General features: G+C 40.8%; 1 long non-coding RNA gene across 6 annotated transcripts in view; it reads right to left on the bottom strand.

Moving 5' to 3' along the window:
- Positions 1–16,497, bottom strand: part of LOC135184768 (uncharacterized) — a 260,467-nt gene that overhangs the window by 115,472 nt on the left and 128,498 nt on the right. The window contains exons 3-4 of one of the 6 annotated variants that reach the window (XR_010306167.1): positions 16,218–16,242; positions 14,608–15,616 (exon numbers count right to left, since the gene is read on the bottom strand). The exons of the other annotated variants lie outside the window; for them this stretch is intronic. This is a non-coding gene — a long non-coding RNA (uncharacterized LOC135184768). Of the gene's footprint in view, positions 1–14,607; positions 15,617–16,217; positions 16,243–16,497 lie in introns of those variants that run through there. 6 annotated transcript variants of the gene reach the window in all.

Here is a 16,497-nt window from a genome sequence, read left to right on the forward strand (position 1 = left end):
ATTACTTACACTATATATGCTCTTCTATCTCAGCTTATGAAGAACTATTTTTGTCTAGATTTCTTCCCTTCATGACACAGTAGGTTATGCTACCTTCTGATACAATATAGCATGATGATATCATAGCCCTAAAACCCAGTAATTTGTCCCCTTTTGTAAGGCTCTTCTATCAGTTCAAGCAAGACAGCAAACAAAAAATTCAAAAAAGGGAAAAGGGACCACAATTCCCAAAAAATGAGATGAATTCAGTGTCTACAAACTTCATCTTTCCTAATTCTCTTTCCCTTTGTTTCACAAAGAAGAAATAGGAGAGGAGAGGGGAGACTGAAGGAGCTGGGGATGTTTAGTGTGCTAGTTTGAAGCAAGCTAGAATGTTTAGGTGAGAAAAACTAGACCATCAGCTAAGAAAGGAAAACAATGGTGATGTCTCCTTCCCTCAGAGTCTCGCTGAAGAAGAAACGTAAACACTAGATAACACTTTCGCCATTTTGTCTTCACCTTCTGGCTGGGCTTGGACTGAGCTGCATCTTCCTAACCTCTCCTGCCACTCACCTTTGCTTCTTAACCTCTTGGCTGAACCTCTCTTCTTCCTTAAGACTGGGGTAAGGTTGAGAGGGGTAGTGGGAAGGTGCAGGGGTGGTTGAGAGCCCCTCCTGGGGACTCAGGTTTCTGGGAGGGGAGTTGTGCTTCTGTATTATTTTTACCTTGTATATTTTTGTATATTTCTATATATATTGTAAATATCTGCTTGTATATTGTGCTAGCTGTAAATAAATAGTTTCATTTATATTCCCAGAACTGACTGAGTCTAGTTTGGGTACCTTCTAAAGTGTGGGGGGTGGGGGTAACACCCAAACCACTACATTTAGCCTGGAGAAGAGGAGGCTCAGGGCAGACCTCATTGCTGTCTACAACTACCTGAGAGGAGGCTGTAGCCAGCTGGGGGCTGGTCTCTTCTGCCAGGCAACCAGCAAAACAACAAGGGGACACAGTCTCAAGTTGTGTCAGGGGAGGTACAGGCTGGATCTTAAGAGGAACTTGTTGGCAGAGATAGTGATTTGCCATTGGAATGGGCTGCCCAGGGAGGCGGTGGAGTCGCCGTCCCTGGAGGTGTTGAAGAAAAGCCTGGATGAGGCACTTAGTGCCATGGTCTAGCTGATCTGATAGGGCTGGGTGATAGGTTGCACTGGATGATTTTGGAGGTCTCTTCCAACCTGGTTGATTCTATGATTCTATGAATAGCTCTAACTTCTAAAAGAAGGAGCAGGCTTTGCTTTTAATTTCTATTTGTTTGCATTTCTTTGCTCTGCAAGTGAATGGATAAAAGACTATCAATAAAGAAGAGCAAAAAGCACTGAAAGCTACTTTCCAACCTACTAGGAAAAAAAACCCAAACCACTAACAAACAACTGAAACCCAAGAAAAATACAATTCAAGAAATGTTACTGACTTGACAAGAATAAGTTAGATCAGTGACAGGTAGCAGAAAGGTTAGATTTAACCTAACTAGCTACAGGAACAACATAACACATATGTAAAAGACAAGTGCAGCCAGGAAGCAGGGGATAAATAATAAATGTTATGATAAGGAGAAATACTTTTTTTTTTCTTGGTATTTGAACTCAGGAGTGGAGAACTGACTATTTGAATACTTGACTGAGTACTGCCTGCCTCCGTCAAGGCTATGCGCTATCCATTTTAACCAGAAATCATCTTTAAGTAACAGAAACAAAAGGAAAGTCCTCGTGCAAATACATCTGAAATACATTTGTCTTTGTGGGAGCTTTAACACTGTTAAGAGAGTCCTCTACGTTCCTTTATGTAGGAAACCAAAAACAGTGGTAAGAGCATTCTTTAAATGAAATTACACTGAAAGGAACCTTGACTGCGTTACAAGATGACAACTGTGCTGTTCTGCTAATCTGAACTGTTTGTGTGACAACAGTGAGTCTCAGAAATATAACGAGATGATTTAATTCATGCTACTGTAAGTCAAGGTCACGTTTGATCTCTGTTCCCAGAGGTACTTGCAGACAGATTTCAAGGTGTTCAAATTATGGACCAGATCATTAAGAAAGCTGACTGACTTACCCTGTTGTATGCTATTAATACAGAACTCATCCTGGAGATTTTCCACACGGCTGTATCAATAGCTTGGATTTATATAGACCTCAGCAACTCAAAATTGGAATGTAGTGCAAGTGGTGCAATGAGCAGCGTCTAAAGCTTATTGGCATTGAAAAGTGTTGATTTTTCATTGCATTATTCTGAAACACTGACAATTACATATCATACTGTGCATATGACACCTGTACATTAAAGTCCGTTATTTGCATGTGGAGAGATTGAGGGGCAGATAGCAGTTCACAGGTCTTTAAGAGAAAATTAATTCTCTAGATCCTCCACACCACCTTCTGCTCTAAGCATGAAAAATCATGGAATGTTGGTTGGAAGGTCATCTACTCCAACTCCCATGGTATAAAACTGGTTGAAACACACCTCAAGGAGTCTTTTACTCCACTCTCTCACCCCAAGACAAAATTCAATTGCAAATATTTGGTGGTAAAGATGTAGTTTAAACTGCCATTAAAGACCATCAGTGAAGATTTGCCCACTCTTTCCAGATTATGATGCTTAGCTATCCTGAGCATTTAGAACCTTTGGTTGGCACATAGCCTTGTTAAAAACAAATTCCCTATTTCTGACATATGTGGCACAAAGGATAATTTATTCTATTTCTGATCAATCCAATCTTTTTTCTTTTCTTCATGTTTTATGTCATTATAAGCACACACTTTCCACCCCAGCCCTTCCTTGCCTTGATGGAAGTGCTCCCACACGTTCTGTCCTTGACCACACAACATGCCCTTCAGTTTCTGGAGTTTCTCACATTGAACCACTTCTTTCTTCAAGTATAGTATCTAAAATGAGACTCCACATTTCAGTCTGAGGCCCCTTCTCTGATTTGGCAATAACACATAATGTAGGTAACTACATAATCAATTGAAATGCCCTGCTACCTTCCCACGCTTTATTTAACTTTTCACTCCTTAACTGTAGAGAGGGAATAACAAGTTGTGTGATGGTGTAATACGACGTTACATCAGCAAGGCAGACCTAAGCAAACTCAGTCAGGCTTCTAAGTAAGGCTGAAGGGACAGCATCCCATGTTAATGGATGAATACAGTAATATAACATGATTCATTATCACGAGGACACACAGAGGCAAAATGATACAACACAGAAGAATGACAGCAAGAGTATTTTTCCAGCTGTTACAGCTGTGTGTGCACTGATGGACTCACTCTCCTCAAAGACCCTTTTGATGTAGTTGTAGAGACCTGGTAACTTTGGTGTAACCTGAGTGATCAAACATGCAGACAAAAATGTCAAAAGCTCAGAGCAAATGATGGACAATGGAAGGCACACAGGAGTCTATCTGACCAGGGAGAAGAATAATGGGGAGCCTGCCACACAGCAAATAAAACAGGTGGTTTGCAAGAAATCAAAGCAGGGTACCATCAAAAAAATGAAGAGTTCTTTTAAAGCTTGAGACTCCAGAAAACGCTTTCCAAAATTCCCTGGACAACTCAAGTTTAGTGTTACACTGCTGCTTTTCCCAAGGTGAGGGTCTAACCCTAAAGCAATCCCTTTTAAACAGTCAAAAAAGAACTGCAGACACTCCAAACACACCTGTAGGCATGTAAGTGCCATTGAAAATGACTACATTAGAGGCTGAGTTAAAGCAAACATGAAATGAGCTTTCCTACAGTGCCATAAAGACTTAGCAAAGCTAAGAGCCAGTAGGAGACAACAGCATTACTAAAAGCCAGCTTCCAGCCTACTTGGTTCCTTATGCCATTTGACTGAGTTTAATGGTGTCAGGCATAGCTCAGGTAAGGGAGAGAATTTGGCATCCAGTGCCTTCAGTAAACTTTTTGTTCTGGCCTTCAGGGCTCCTACCTGGCTGCTCCTGTAGAGCTGGAAGAGAGAACTTCTCCCAACAGAAAAGAAAAAGAAATTAAATTAAAATTAACCCAATTACAAAAAATGAGAAAAATCAAACATTACACATTACAGGTAATTAATATTTTAGATTTGGATAAAACAAGATGGAGAATCACTGTAATTTCCACTTTCTGAGGAAGTCTGCTAGGCCAGCTGCTGCATCTGGAGGCAGCACAGAGAATCACAGAATGTGACTTCCAGAGATCCAAGTCCAATCCTACTCTTCTCCTTTCAAACTATTGGCCCTTCTTGGTTCCCATCTTGTGAAAAAGTTAATGAACAACAGCCTGTTCTGGGAACATTTGCAGAAAACAAGTAATCATCTTCCAGAGTCCTTTCCTGTGAGGCAACACACTTCAATATTACTGCAATACAAAAAGCATCTATGGAATTCGTGCCTCAAATGAAATCCCTCCCATCCACCTTGTGTTAGGCACCCACTGAAACTTGTAACTTGAGAACTTGCTTAGACTGGGGTGAGGCAGGCAGGCAAAGATGAAGATAAAGTTTATCAGGACATTTTCACAGTGTTCTGAAGAAAACTATTGATAGGTACAGTGTCTTGGAAGCTACTTTCCCATGCAAGGATATTATCAAGAATTTTTCCTCTAATTACCTACTAAGTGTTGTCATGAGACCACCTCTAACTAAGGAATTTCACAGATTAGAAACTGTGTTTTGAAAATTTTATAGGTGCTGGCAGTTATGTCCACACTTAGAGTAACTCCTAGGTGTTCATCAACTCTCTAACCAGAGTTAAGAGTGGCTGAGCCATTCCAGATGTCTCTCGTGGCTTGGACAGATTCACTCTGATATGGGTCAAGAACTGGCTGGATGGCAGAGCCCAGAGAGTGGTGGTGAATGGTGCCACATCCAGCTGGCAGCCAGTCACTAGTGGTGTGCCCCAAGGATCAGTGCTGGGCCCAGTCCTGTTCAATAGCTTTACTGATGATCTGGACAAGGGAATTGAGTCCAGCATCAGTAAGTTTGCAGATGACACCAAGCTAGGAGCAGGTGTTGATCTCTTGGAGGGTAGGAGAGCCCTGCAGAGGGACCTGGACAGGCTGGAAAGGTGGGCAGAGGCCAATGGGATGAGATTTAACAAGGCCAAGTGTAGGGTTCTCCACTTTGGCCACAACAACCTCAAGCAGCGCTACAGACTGGGGACAGAGTGGCTGAGAGCAGCCAGAAAGTAGAGGACCTGGGGGTACTGATAAATAGTAGGCTAAACACGAGCCAGCAGTGTGCCCAGATGGCCAGGAGAGCCAATAGCATCCTGGCCTGGATCAGGAACAATGTGGGTAGTAAGACAAAGGAGGTTATTCTTCCCCTGTACTCAGCACTGATCAGGCCGCACCTTGAGTAGTGTGTCCAGTTCTGGGCCCCTCAATTCAAGAGAGATGTTGAGGTACTGGAACAGGTCCAGAGAAGGGTGACAAAGCTGGTCAGGGGCCTGGAACAAAAGCCCTATGAGGAGAAGCTGAGGGAGATGGGGTCCTTTAGCCTGGAGAAGAGGAGGCTCAGGGGTGACCTCATTGCTGTCTACAACTACCTGAAGGGAGGCTGTAGATAGGTGGGGATCAGTCCCCTCTCCCAGGCAACCAGCAGTAGAACAAGGAGACACAGTCTCAAGTTGTGCCAGGGGTAGGTCTAGGCTGGATGTTAGGAGGAAGTTGTTGGCAGAGAGAGTGACTGGCATTGGAATGGGCTGCCCAGGGAGGTGGTGGAGTCACCATCCCTGGAGGTGTTGAAGAAAAGCCTGGATGAGGCATTTAGTGCCATGGTCTAGCTGACTGGATAGGGCTGGGTGCTATTGGACTGGATGATCTTGGAGATCTCTCCTAACCTAGTCGATTCTATGATTCTCCATTAGCATGAAGTTTAGAAATTAAAAATGCTCATGGTCACACAAGGTTGATTTAGTTCAGTGAAAGCCTGAATCGGGCCATACAAGGAAGATTTATAAGAAGCAGTTCTGAGAGTTGCAATTCCAGTCATAAATTCCAGTAAGGAGAAAAATTCTGCCCAGAATGGCTGCTTGAGCAAAACCGTAAGCAGAATTATCACAAACAGGGCTGGAGCTCTTTTGAAAATGTGGCAACATGTTTGTTTATCTCTCTTCCTCAGATGGGAAGTATGTTGCTAATTATGTACTGGACTGCACAGCCTCCTACTGAGTGGCAAACTCAGTTTTCTGACAGCTGTTACTATACTTTTAGGAGACCTTGATCCTTTAGAAGATATTGTGCTGCCTCAGACAGTTATATTAAAACCTTTTTTATCTGAGAACAAAATCTAAAATAAGAATGAGTTGTGCATTTGAGCTCTTCTCCTCTAATAGGCTTCTGAAAGCACCAGGACTTGCAAAAACCATTCCCAACACTTCTCTTTTCTCCAAGAGGCATATGGTCCCACCAAATAAATTTGTCCTTGATGGAGGTGAGTTTTGCAAAGTGCTTGTGTGTTGTGTTTAAGGGAAGATTACAAGAGCAAACAGGAACAATTAAGTATATCAGCTGGAAGGCAAAACTAGACACTGGTACAGCAGAGGGAACAGGGGTCCTTACCATAAGGATTTTGGCAAGTGTAGGCACATAAATAGCTGTTGAAAAAGTGGGTCAGAGTTCAGATCTTGAGAAGGTTTTCCTAGAGAAACAAAACAGGCAGCACTTTTACCCAAGCTTGAGGTGAACAGACACGACTTTACAAGGAACTTACACATGCAAAAAAAATGAAGTGGGTACAAGGAAGTGCAGTAGTTTGGGAGTGTCCTGACCCCCCACAAATTCACCAGACTAGCTCAGCTGTCTGGAAGTTAAGGAATGAAGTTACATTTACAGCATGGCACAAATATACAGGCATATATACACAATATATACAGTGTAATCCACAGAGAAATCTAACCTATGCTGAGAGAGTTTAAATTCAGAGTGTATAATATAAGCTGTTAGGAGTTTTCTGTTCTAGGTACCATCGGCGTCCAACACTGAGAGAAATCTACAGTACATGAGCACGAACCCAATGTCACCTGGGAGTCCCTGTTCCGAGCTTTTGAATCACCTATATCTGATTGAAGTGTGAACTGAACTTGTATATATTGTTTTAGTGTAAATATTGGTTTAGATTAGATTGGATAATTCTCAGCGATACTCTGAGCGAAGTAGACAAGGGGTGGATTGTGCTAGTTTGAAGCAAGCTAGAAATGTTTTGGTAAAAGTACTAGATAATGGGCAGTGAAATGAAAAACAATTGTGTCTCCTTCTCTCACAGTCACACTGAGAATTCTGGGAAGAAGTAGTAAAACATTTGATAGCATTCTCCATTTTGTCTCTCACTTTGCTTCTGGGCTTTGACGAAGCTGCATCTCATTAACCTTGCTGCCACTAACCTTGCTCCCTAACCTCTTGGCTGCACCTCTCTTCTTTCTGAGAACTAGGGTAAGGTTGAGAGGGGCTGGGGAAGGTGTTGGGGTGGTTTGAGAGCCCCTCCTGGGGACTCAGGTTTCTGGGAGGGGAGTTGTGCTTCTGTACTGTTTATCCTTTGTATATTTCTGTATATAACTATATATATTGTAAATATCTGCTTGTATATTTGCTGCTGTAAAATAAACAGCTTCATTTATATTCCTGGAGGCCTTTCTGAGTTAGCTGGGGCAATTCCAAAAGTGTGGGGGGGCAGGTAAGAGCCCAAACCATCACAACAGCTTTCCAGAGCTATGCTTCTGAAAATTCAGTGAGATTATTCAGAAAGTTTCTCTCATCAATAGTAACAGGAGGTAAGGAATTAAAGTCAAAATGTACTTTTTAATATTCAAGGAACAGGAAGAGTATAAAGAAAACCTTAAAAAAAGAGAAACAAAACAAACAAAAAAACCCTTGAGCATGACATAGTAAAGTACAAGCCAATAAAATACCACCACTACAATATGGCATAAAGGGGAGAAAATGCAAGGCATATAAAAATCCCTCCAAACTAAATCATCTGCAGTCAAGTTTCTTTCTCAATGGATATCTAGCTTTTGTCAATGACTGAAGATTAGCCCTTGACTGTACAGTTTTGTTCAATAGGTATTCTCCTACTGTCATTCACAGAATCATTGAGGCTGGAAAAGACCTCTGAGATCATCAAGTCCAGCCTATGAACACCACATCAGTTAAACCATGCCACTAAGTACCACATCCAATCTTTTCCTAAAGACCTCCAAGATGGTGACTCTGCCACCTCCCTGGACAGTCCATTCTAGTGCTTAATCACCTTTTCTGTAACAAAGTGCTTCCTATTATCCAACCCTAAACCTCCCCTGGCACAGCTTCAGACCATGCCCTCTTGTCCTGTCACTGGTTGCCTGGGAGAAGAAACTGACCCCCAGTTGACTACAACTTTCTTTTAAGTAGTTGTAGAAAGTGATGATAAGGGTCTAAGCCTCCTCTTTTCCAGGCTCAACTACTCCAGCTTGCTCAGCCTTTCCTCATAAGACTTTCCCTCCTACCCCCCCCACCAGTCTCATCATTCTCCTCCAGACCCACTCCAGCAGCTCAAAATCCTTCTTGAAGTGAGGGGGCCCAGAACTGCACACAGAGCTCATGGTGAGGCCTCACCAGTGCAAAGTACAGGGGCAGAATTACACCCCTAGTCCTGCCAGTCACACTGTGCTGGACAACAACTATAAAAATAACCTCTGTCTGAGAGTTCTACAGAAGATGGCGCAGTGTGGAACACCAAACACTTGAATTAATAAAGCTGATGAGGGGTTTCCAAATATCAGATTCTTGAGTCAAACTCAGAGAACTAGCACTAGCCTATAAATTGTCTTTTTTTTTAATCATATTTCCCCGCTCAGGTCCCTGCTCAGATCCCAGCATGTACCTTGCTTGGTATAAAACAGGTAGAAAGTGCCTTTAAAACTGGTACAATGGCTGCTTTCAAAATGCTTGTCAGGTATCTGGAGGTCCTTTCCAGCTCTTTATGACAAAGTGTGACTTAACACTCTTGAAAGCCTACAAGACAAAACACTGAGAGCTGCCCAAATTACACCAGACTGGAGCACCACAAGTCCTTTGACCAAATTTGAGAAAGAAATTTTTTGGACCAACTAAAATCTGTGTGCTCTCTTGGACAATGAGGATACTTATTCTGCTTAGGTGTCTAACTCAGAGTAAGTGGGACTCTCCATTTTGGAGACTGCAGGAGCACCAAGAGCCTATTTCAGTAGCTACTAAAAGTCTTCCTCCAAATTTAGGGCAGTTTGGATCCTAGTGAAACATCTGCAATAATACCAAGGAGGTACAGTGAACATCTTTTATGTAACCTTGCTTTCACCTCTCACCTAGAGAATGGGACTCAGAGTGGTTTTCTGCATTGGTTGGTGAAAATGGAAGCACATTAAATTGAAACAAAATCAAATCTTCCTTTTCTGAGGAGAAGGCATCGTACAGTTAATATTTTAAAATAAAAGTGTATAATTTGAAAACTTAATTATTTTGGTGGTGAAAAATGCTCATTATGAAAGCCTAATTAAAAGAAAACAATTTTCATTTTGATTATCTTTCATAACTATAACATACATTTATGAGAAAGTATGCAGTAGAAATGGGTTATGCACTTTTAAGCAATTACATTTCCTACTTGTCTGATTTTGTTAGACTAATAAATTATACCAGGAATTTAATAAAGTGGACAGTTAAAGGAATTTAATCTATTCTCTCTAGAACAAACAAGATTAACAAGATAGGGCTCATATTTGAGGAAAATATTTCAGAGATAAGCTAAATTAGAAAGTGGGAAAAGCTCTTGTGACTCCCAAGCAGTCACATAACTGAAGGAAACATTTTTTTAACAAAAAAATCCCAAACAAAAAAACAACCAAAGGTTAACAGGCAATATAGGAGTAATTTCTTTTCTCATAAAATAATTAACCTTTGGAAAAGACTTCCTGTCAACACAGAGGATTTTACTGTGCCATTTAAAGGAACCAGGCACATTCCTGAAAAAAATGAACAGTGAAATTTAAATGAGCCTTTAAAAGAAAGCATCTTGGATGGAGACAGTTCTTGTGAAAATGGTTCTTTGAAGAGTAGAAAGGCAACCATTCCTCCATCTCTTGAACAGGAAAAACCAAACTAAACAGGTATTTTATAACTAGGAAGAAGAATGAAGCAGTTTATTTTAAACATCCTCTCCTTTACATAGCCTTTAGTGGTTGGTTGAATTTCAGGACTATGATTTTCCACTAGGTGGACTTGCTGATTAACTCTAAGTGGGTCTGAACTCCACTGGATCAAATGGCATTCCCAGCATTCCTAGCTCACTTCATATGAGCTGCCCTGTCAAAGGATTATTTTGTGAGCAGTGCTTGCAGATTCTCTGTATTATAATTCTCTGATCGAAACTCCTACTTCCAAAGCAGATTACGAAGATCAATACCTCATCCTTAACTGAAAATGAGCTCCCCAACTCCTTTGGACTCTTCTGACACTTCTAGAAGAAGTCTCCTATGGTGAATAATCAGAAGGCTTACCAAAAAATAAAAGTAAGATCCTAATAAAGGATCTAGGGGAAAAGTTTTAAATTCCATAAGGAACATTTATTTTTATGTGAAAAAAGAATCATGCAGAAAAGCCATATTGGACTAGCAGTAAAACACCACTCACTGGTAAAGCATTTCATTTCTGGACAGATGGGAGAGCTGAACACATTCACCATCTCTCTAGAAATCAAATACATGTACATCCACTTGCTCTTTATGACTTAAATCTGTACTGTGTATAGGTTGCAGTGATTTCTCCAGGGTGAAATTGTCCTTCCCCATCTTACCATATTCTGATAATGACTGGAATGTGTTTGATACATTGAAACACTCTTGATTTGATTGTGTTTTTCATTCATTACTAAAGCTGAGAATATTGAAGTTGCAAACAGTGTACAATATTTTATTAGAAAAAGAAGTGGTTCCAGGTCTCAAACAAAATACTGGCGTCTGACATTGTAATAACCTAATACAGTATCCTATGCTCAAATAGTAGTTCTATGGACTGGTGCAGAAAAAATAGAAAGCCATTATATTCACATTTCATAATTATATTTAGAAGATGCCCTAGGACACAACAAGCAAGCAGTGAACTATTTATCTCACTTATAAAAGCCACTGTGTTAAAGTGGAAGCTAACTCACTCAAGAGAGGCTGATAAAATGACAGAACATGAACTGCAAGATTTGAACAAAATGATTGTTACACAGCGAGGAAGAAACCATTTCCTACGAAAGGGTGGAAAGATTCACCATGCAACTGTCTACGTCAGCTTCCTCCCTAAAGCTCTGTTTCACCGGAAAGTGCAAGAAAAGTATTTCTGCCTAGGGTGTTCACGTGGCTCAATGCAAGTGCAATTTGGGGTATACTTTTCCCTTTTCAAGGTCATTCTGTTTGCTGTAAAGATGAGATTTCTGCAGAACACAGAGTGGTAGCACATCGTGACTCTACGGTATTCCTCAATACTGTCTACACTGTGAAGACAGTGTCAATCAGATTAGTCAGACGTGCTGATGTCTATGGAGTTCCATCAAATTTACTTCACTTGAGGATCTTTAAGCACCAAACACAAAAAGGAATATTCATTACTTTATGCGCCTGTACTTTGAAGCATGAAGGGTTGGGAAAGATATATTAAGGAATAGCTAGAGTCCTTAATTAAGGCTACAACATGAATTTCCATTATAAGATAAAATTTGGCTCCTATCCCCAGTTCTAAATTCCAGATTCATAAATCATATTGGCGTCAAGATTTGTAGCCTAGGTCTCAAGCTGAGGCAGGGTTTTTCCACTAAATTTGCAGTAAATCCAACAAAGAGTTCATGAATTATGAGCCCATGAAATAGAGATGTTCACCGTAGTTCAAAAAGTCTCAACTTTTCTTTGCCACTTGATAGCCAAAAAAAAGTAAATAATAATAAATGCAATCAGGAAAAAAAGAAGGCAGGTAAAACTTCATTTAGCAGACTCCTGTGGTTGATGTCTGTGGCACAGCACAAAAACTGTTTGATAGCAGTCAGATTAGAATCATTATTAACACCTATATAGGAATGCTGATAGAAGTTATGCATGTGTTTAAAAGTCATTTGAATGTGGTGTTTGGGGATACAGTTTAGGCTGAAGCTTGTAGAGATATTGGTTGGACTTGGTGATCCTGAGAGTTTTTTCCAACCTGAATGTTTCTGTGATTCTGTGGAGTTGAGGCAAAAGCCACCCTACTACCTCTCACTATCATCTTAAAATCTAAGTCTTCAAAACAGTCCATGTTAATCTACCAATCACCAGATTCACAGATTGCATCAGGTTGGAAGGGACCCTCAAAGATCATCTTGTCCAACTCCCCTGCAGTCAGCAAAGGCACTTCCAAATAGATCAGGCTGGCCAGGGCAACAGCAAGTGTCATCTTAAATGTCTCCAGGGAAAGGGCCTCAATCACATTCCTGGGTAACCTGATCAAGTATTTTACCACTCTCATTGTAAAGAACTTACTTCTTATGTCCAACCTAAATCTACTCTGCTTTAGTTTCAAATCATTGCCCATGTCCTTTCACTACAAACCCTTCTAAACAGCCCCTCCCTGGCCTTCCTGTATTCCTCCTTTAGATATGGCAAAGTAGGTGTAGGGTCTCCCTGGAGTTTTCTCTTCTCCAGGCTGAAGTGCCCCAGCTCTCTCAGCCTGTCTTCACAGCAGAGGTGTCCCAGGCCTCTGATCAGTCTTATCAACTGCACAATTCAGTTTCACATTATCTGCAAACTTCCTGAGGGTACACTCAAGTCTCACTGTCATTGATGAAGATAATGAACAGCACTGGTCCCAATACAGACACTTGAGGAACACACCACATGTCACCCACCTCCATCTGGACATTTTGCTATTGGCCACTACATTATGTGGTCATCCAACCAATTCCTTATCCACTGGAAGTTCAAATCCATATCCATACAATAGATGCATCCTATCTATCAAATATATTTAACATAATGCTTATTAAAAAATATCTTGTGCAGAGTATAAATACAGCCTTAGGAGCATTGTTCTCCTTTTAGAATCTCTTAGAGCATAATCCTGCATTTTTTTCCCTGTGAAGTTTTATGAGACAATAATCCAAAAGATTTCACACAATCACAGAAGGTCAGGGGCTGGAAGAGATCTCGAAAGCTCATCCAGTCCAACCACCCCTGGCACAGCAGGATCACCTATACTAGATCACAAGGGAACACATCCAGGCAGGTCTTGAATATCTCCAGGGAGGGAGCCTCCACAACTCCCCTGGGCAGCCTGTCCCAGTGTTTCATCACCCTCCCAGTGAAATAAAAAAATCTCATGTTTTCATGGGGTACATCTTTGAAGCAAGTTTGCAATGTGATTTTAGTTGAGGTCACAAGTATTTTTCAGCAGATTAAATCTAGTTATTTTTATGATACAACAATCGCATGATGATAATGAGTCATAAAGAATGGCACAAAAAAATGTGCCTAATACCATACTGAGTAGCTTTACTACACCGCCCTGCAAACACAATCAGCATCACCCTGTGCTGTACACACAGAACGACTGACAATGTTACGTTACAAGCCATCCATTTTGATTCTCCTAGTTGCTCTACCTCCAATTTTATTCAGGGAAGAGACAGCTGGTTAAAAAACAAAGAAGCGAAGCTGCCAGGCCTGACAGAACTGCTGTACCTTCAGCCTGGTGCAAACTGAGAAAGAGGAAGAGTCAGAGCTGTGGAGCTCTCTGCCTAGCAGAGGAGCCTCTCCTCTTCCCCGTTTCTATTCAGCGGCAGCCCTTGCGTACGGACTGTGAACGGGCTCCTGGCCAGCCATCAAAGAGGTGCCCAGTAATGTGCTTTTGTGCATTCTCTCAGCCAAGGAGTATTTCTGTGCCAAACAGGAGATGGACCAACCACTGTGTCAGGAACAACAAATACCCTGTTCCTTATCCAGCCTCTCTTCTCTGCCCAAATGAATACTAAATGTTCAAACTAGAAGCCTTCGTATTTTCACACACACACCAGACTAGAGAAGTGCATCTTTTACAAAGCTGGTTGAAAGAGTAGGGCAAAATTATCTTTAACAAATGCTATCTTTCTCCAAAACAGAAACATTTTGTAATGGAGAAAATACTGGTTTGAAATTTCCCAGTTTTCAGTGATCTCTTGTTCCTCTCTGTTTGCTGCTTCCTTTCTGCCCAGTGATGTCATGGAAAATATATCATCTACTCCTTATTACCTTTTACACAGAGAGGTTTCCTCTCCTCTTCTCCCCATCTGAAGCACTGACAATGTTTAATGGCCATTCTTCATGCACAAGACCATGAAAACATCACAGAAAAACTTCCAGAAAAATTCTGGATTGCTTCAAAGTGTTTGAATAGGGAAATGAAAGCACACTAAGGAATAAACAGCTGCTTTGACATTACAGTTACATATGAAAAGCAGATAAAATTTAGCCTAGCTGAATCCTTCTGAGATGTGTAGGTGGCTGAAGCCAGCTTTTCTAAAGATGAGTGAGAAATTTACTTGAAAGTATATAACCAACAAAAGGGTCTTTTATTAACAAAAACCCAGGAAAACAACAAAAGAGTTTAAATTTCTTCGATGCTTGAACATAATCCCTAACTGCGACTTTTGCTCCCAAGGTTGTTCTGCAGCATTTTCTCGTACAACCAGCCTGGAGCTTGAAAAAGAACAAGTACAATAGCATTAAGCCTCGACATGGTGTGTATTAATAAGTGACTCGTGCATACCTTGGATTTGTTGCATTAGATAAGAGAGGATGAAAGCACTGTGCCCTCCCTTTTGGCCATCTAAGAAGCATGCAGCCATCTTAGTAACACACATCCTGAGGAGGCTAATTACTGGTACAGTGGGATTTTGTTTCTATTTAAAACACAAACTAAACAGCAAAAAATAAATAATTATTTCGTTTTCTTTTTAAGTTCTTCTTATAAACAATATTACATGGTGGTTTTTTTAACTGGTGTCTTTCCACTGCCAAAAGTGGGTCTCAGCAAAGAGATGTCAGGCAGTGTAAATGTAATACCTCTTTCAGTGTTATTCCAAATAAATATTTGCTAATTTATTTGCTTAAATTTTTAAATTCTTAATCTTTATTCTCTATTTCCATGGAGCCAGCAGCCTCTTCAGCCATAGCAACTGGCCTCAACAATAAGTTGTAATTTATTTGCCTTCATAAAAGTGAGACTAAAGTTTTATTACTCAGCCACTTTTGGTGTCAGCAAAACAAACCCAAAAAAGCCTTCAAAAACCCTGGAAGTAGCTGAAAATTGAGAATCTGCTGCTGAAATAGCAACAGAACATTCTAGTCTGTCTTTTCCCTTGTCCTACTCAAAGCTCTGCATTCTTTTGAGCATCTGTATAATCTTTTCCCACATTTATGTTTTCATCCCATTGATACCCTTTTGTGCCTTCAGCTGTACAAAGGAACGCTGTGGAGCAAAGATGAGCAGGAGAAGAAGCAGCAGCCCTGCAGGTATCCTCATGGATTCTTTTAGATGAAACATCTCTGTTTGCAGAAGTGATTTCCTGGCACATATGGTCCCATCAACTTTTGTATTCCCTTCAAAAATACCCAGGAATGGGCATGAGATTTTCTTAGCCCATTAGCGAGCAGGGAGACACAAGGGTACAGTTCTAAGAGGGGAAATTAAGTTCACCTGCCTGCTAACAAGGCCCAGCTAATCAGTCCAACTGTGGCTTTGAGAAGTCGATAACCTTACCTACACAATGATGATGCCACTTTCTAACAGCTCATACACACTGTGCAAACACAGCTGCTGACTTGCACAGAATCACTGAATTGTTTTGCTAGGAAAAGACCTCTAATATCATCTGCCTAACACTACCATGGCCATTAAACCGTGTCCCAAAGTGCCACATCTATGTGTTTTTGGGTGCATAAAGTTAAGCTTAAGTTTTAAGTATTTGCCAGATTAATATCTCCATTTAAACAAACCACACTCCAGTTACTTATCTCAGCCTTTTCTAATAGCATTAACTACAGTCCCTCAGCTCTTGTGACAGATTACTACACCTAGAATTCTTTTCATTAGCTCTAACTGATCTACCACAGACCCAATGACAGCTTTGTCAGGAGATTCCTGACAGCTTCAACACCTAGACTATTGCTGAATCAGAGAAGCAAATATAATTGCTGTTACCTTAGCAGCAGTCCTTCTGTATCTGCTGTGGAAGATGGTTAAAAAACACAAGAGAGCAATTAAAAACAAACAAACAAATGAAAAACCCCCAAACAAACAAACAAACAAAAAACCCAAACCAAAGAAGAGAAGTAAAGGAGAGGAGGTTATTGACACAGAATCAGGGGGGAAAAAGTCATTCCCTTCCCACTCTGAAAACTGCATTTTTCATGCTAATAGCAAAATATCTTGAGAGGGCTTGTGTAGATTTCCTGCAAAGAATTTATGCCTTTGGTCTGAG

The sequence above is a fragment of the Pogoniulus pusillus genome, chromosome 21, assembly GCF_015220805.1.
Source record: "Pogoniulus pusillus isolate bPogPus1 chromosome 21, bPogPus1.pri, whole genome shotgun sequence".
Taxonomy (NCBI): domain Eukaryota; kingdom Metazoa; phylum Chordata; class Aves; order Piciformes; family Lybiidae; genus Pogoniulus; species Pogoniulus pusillus.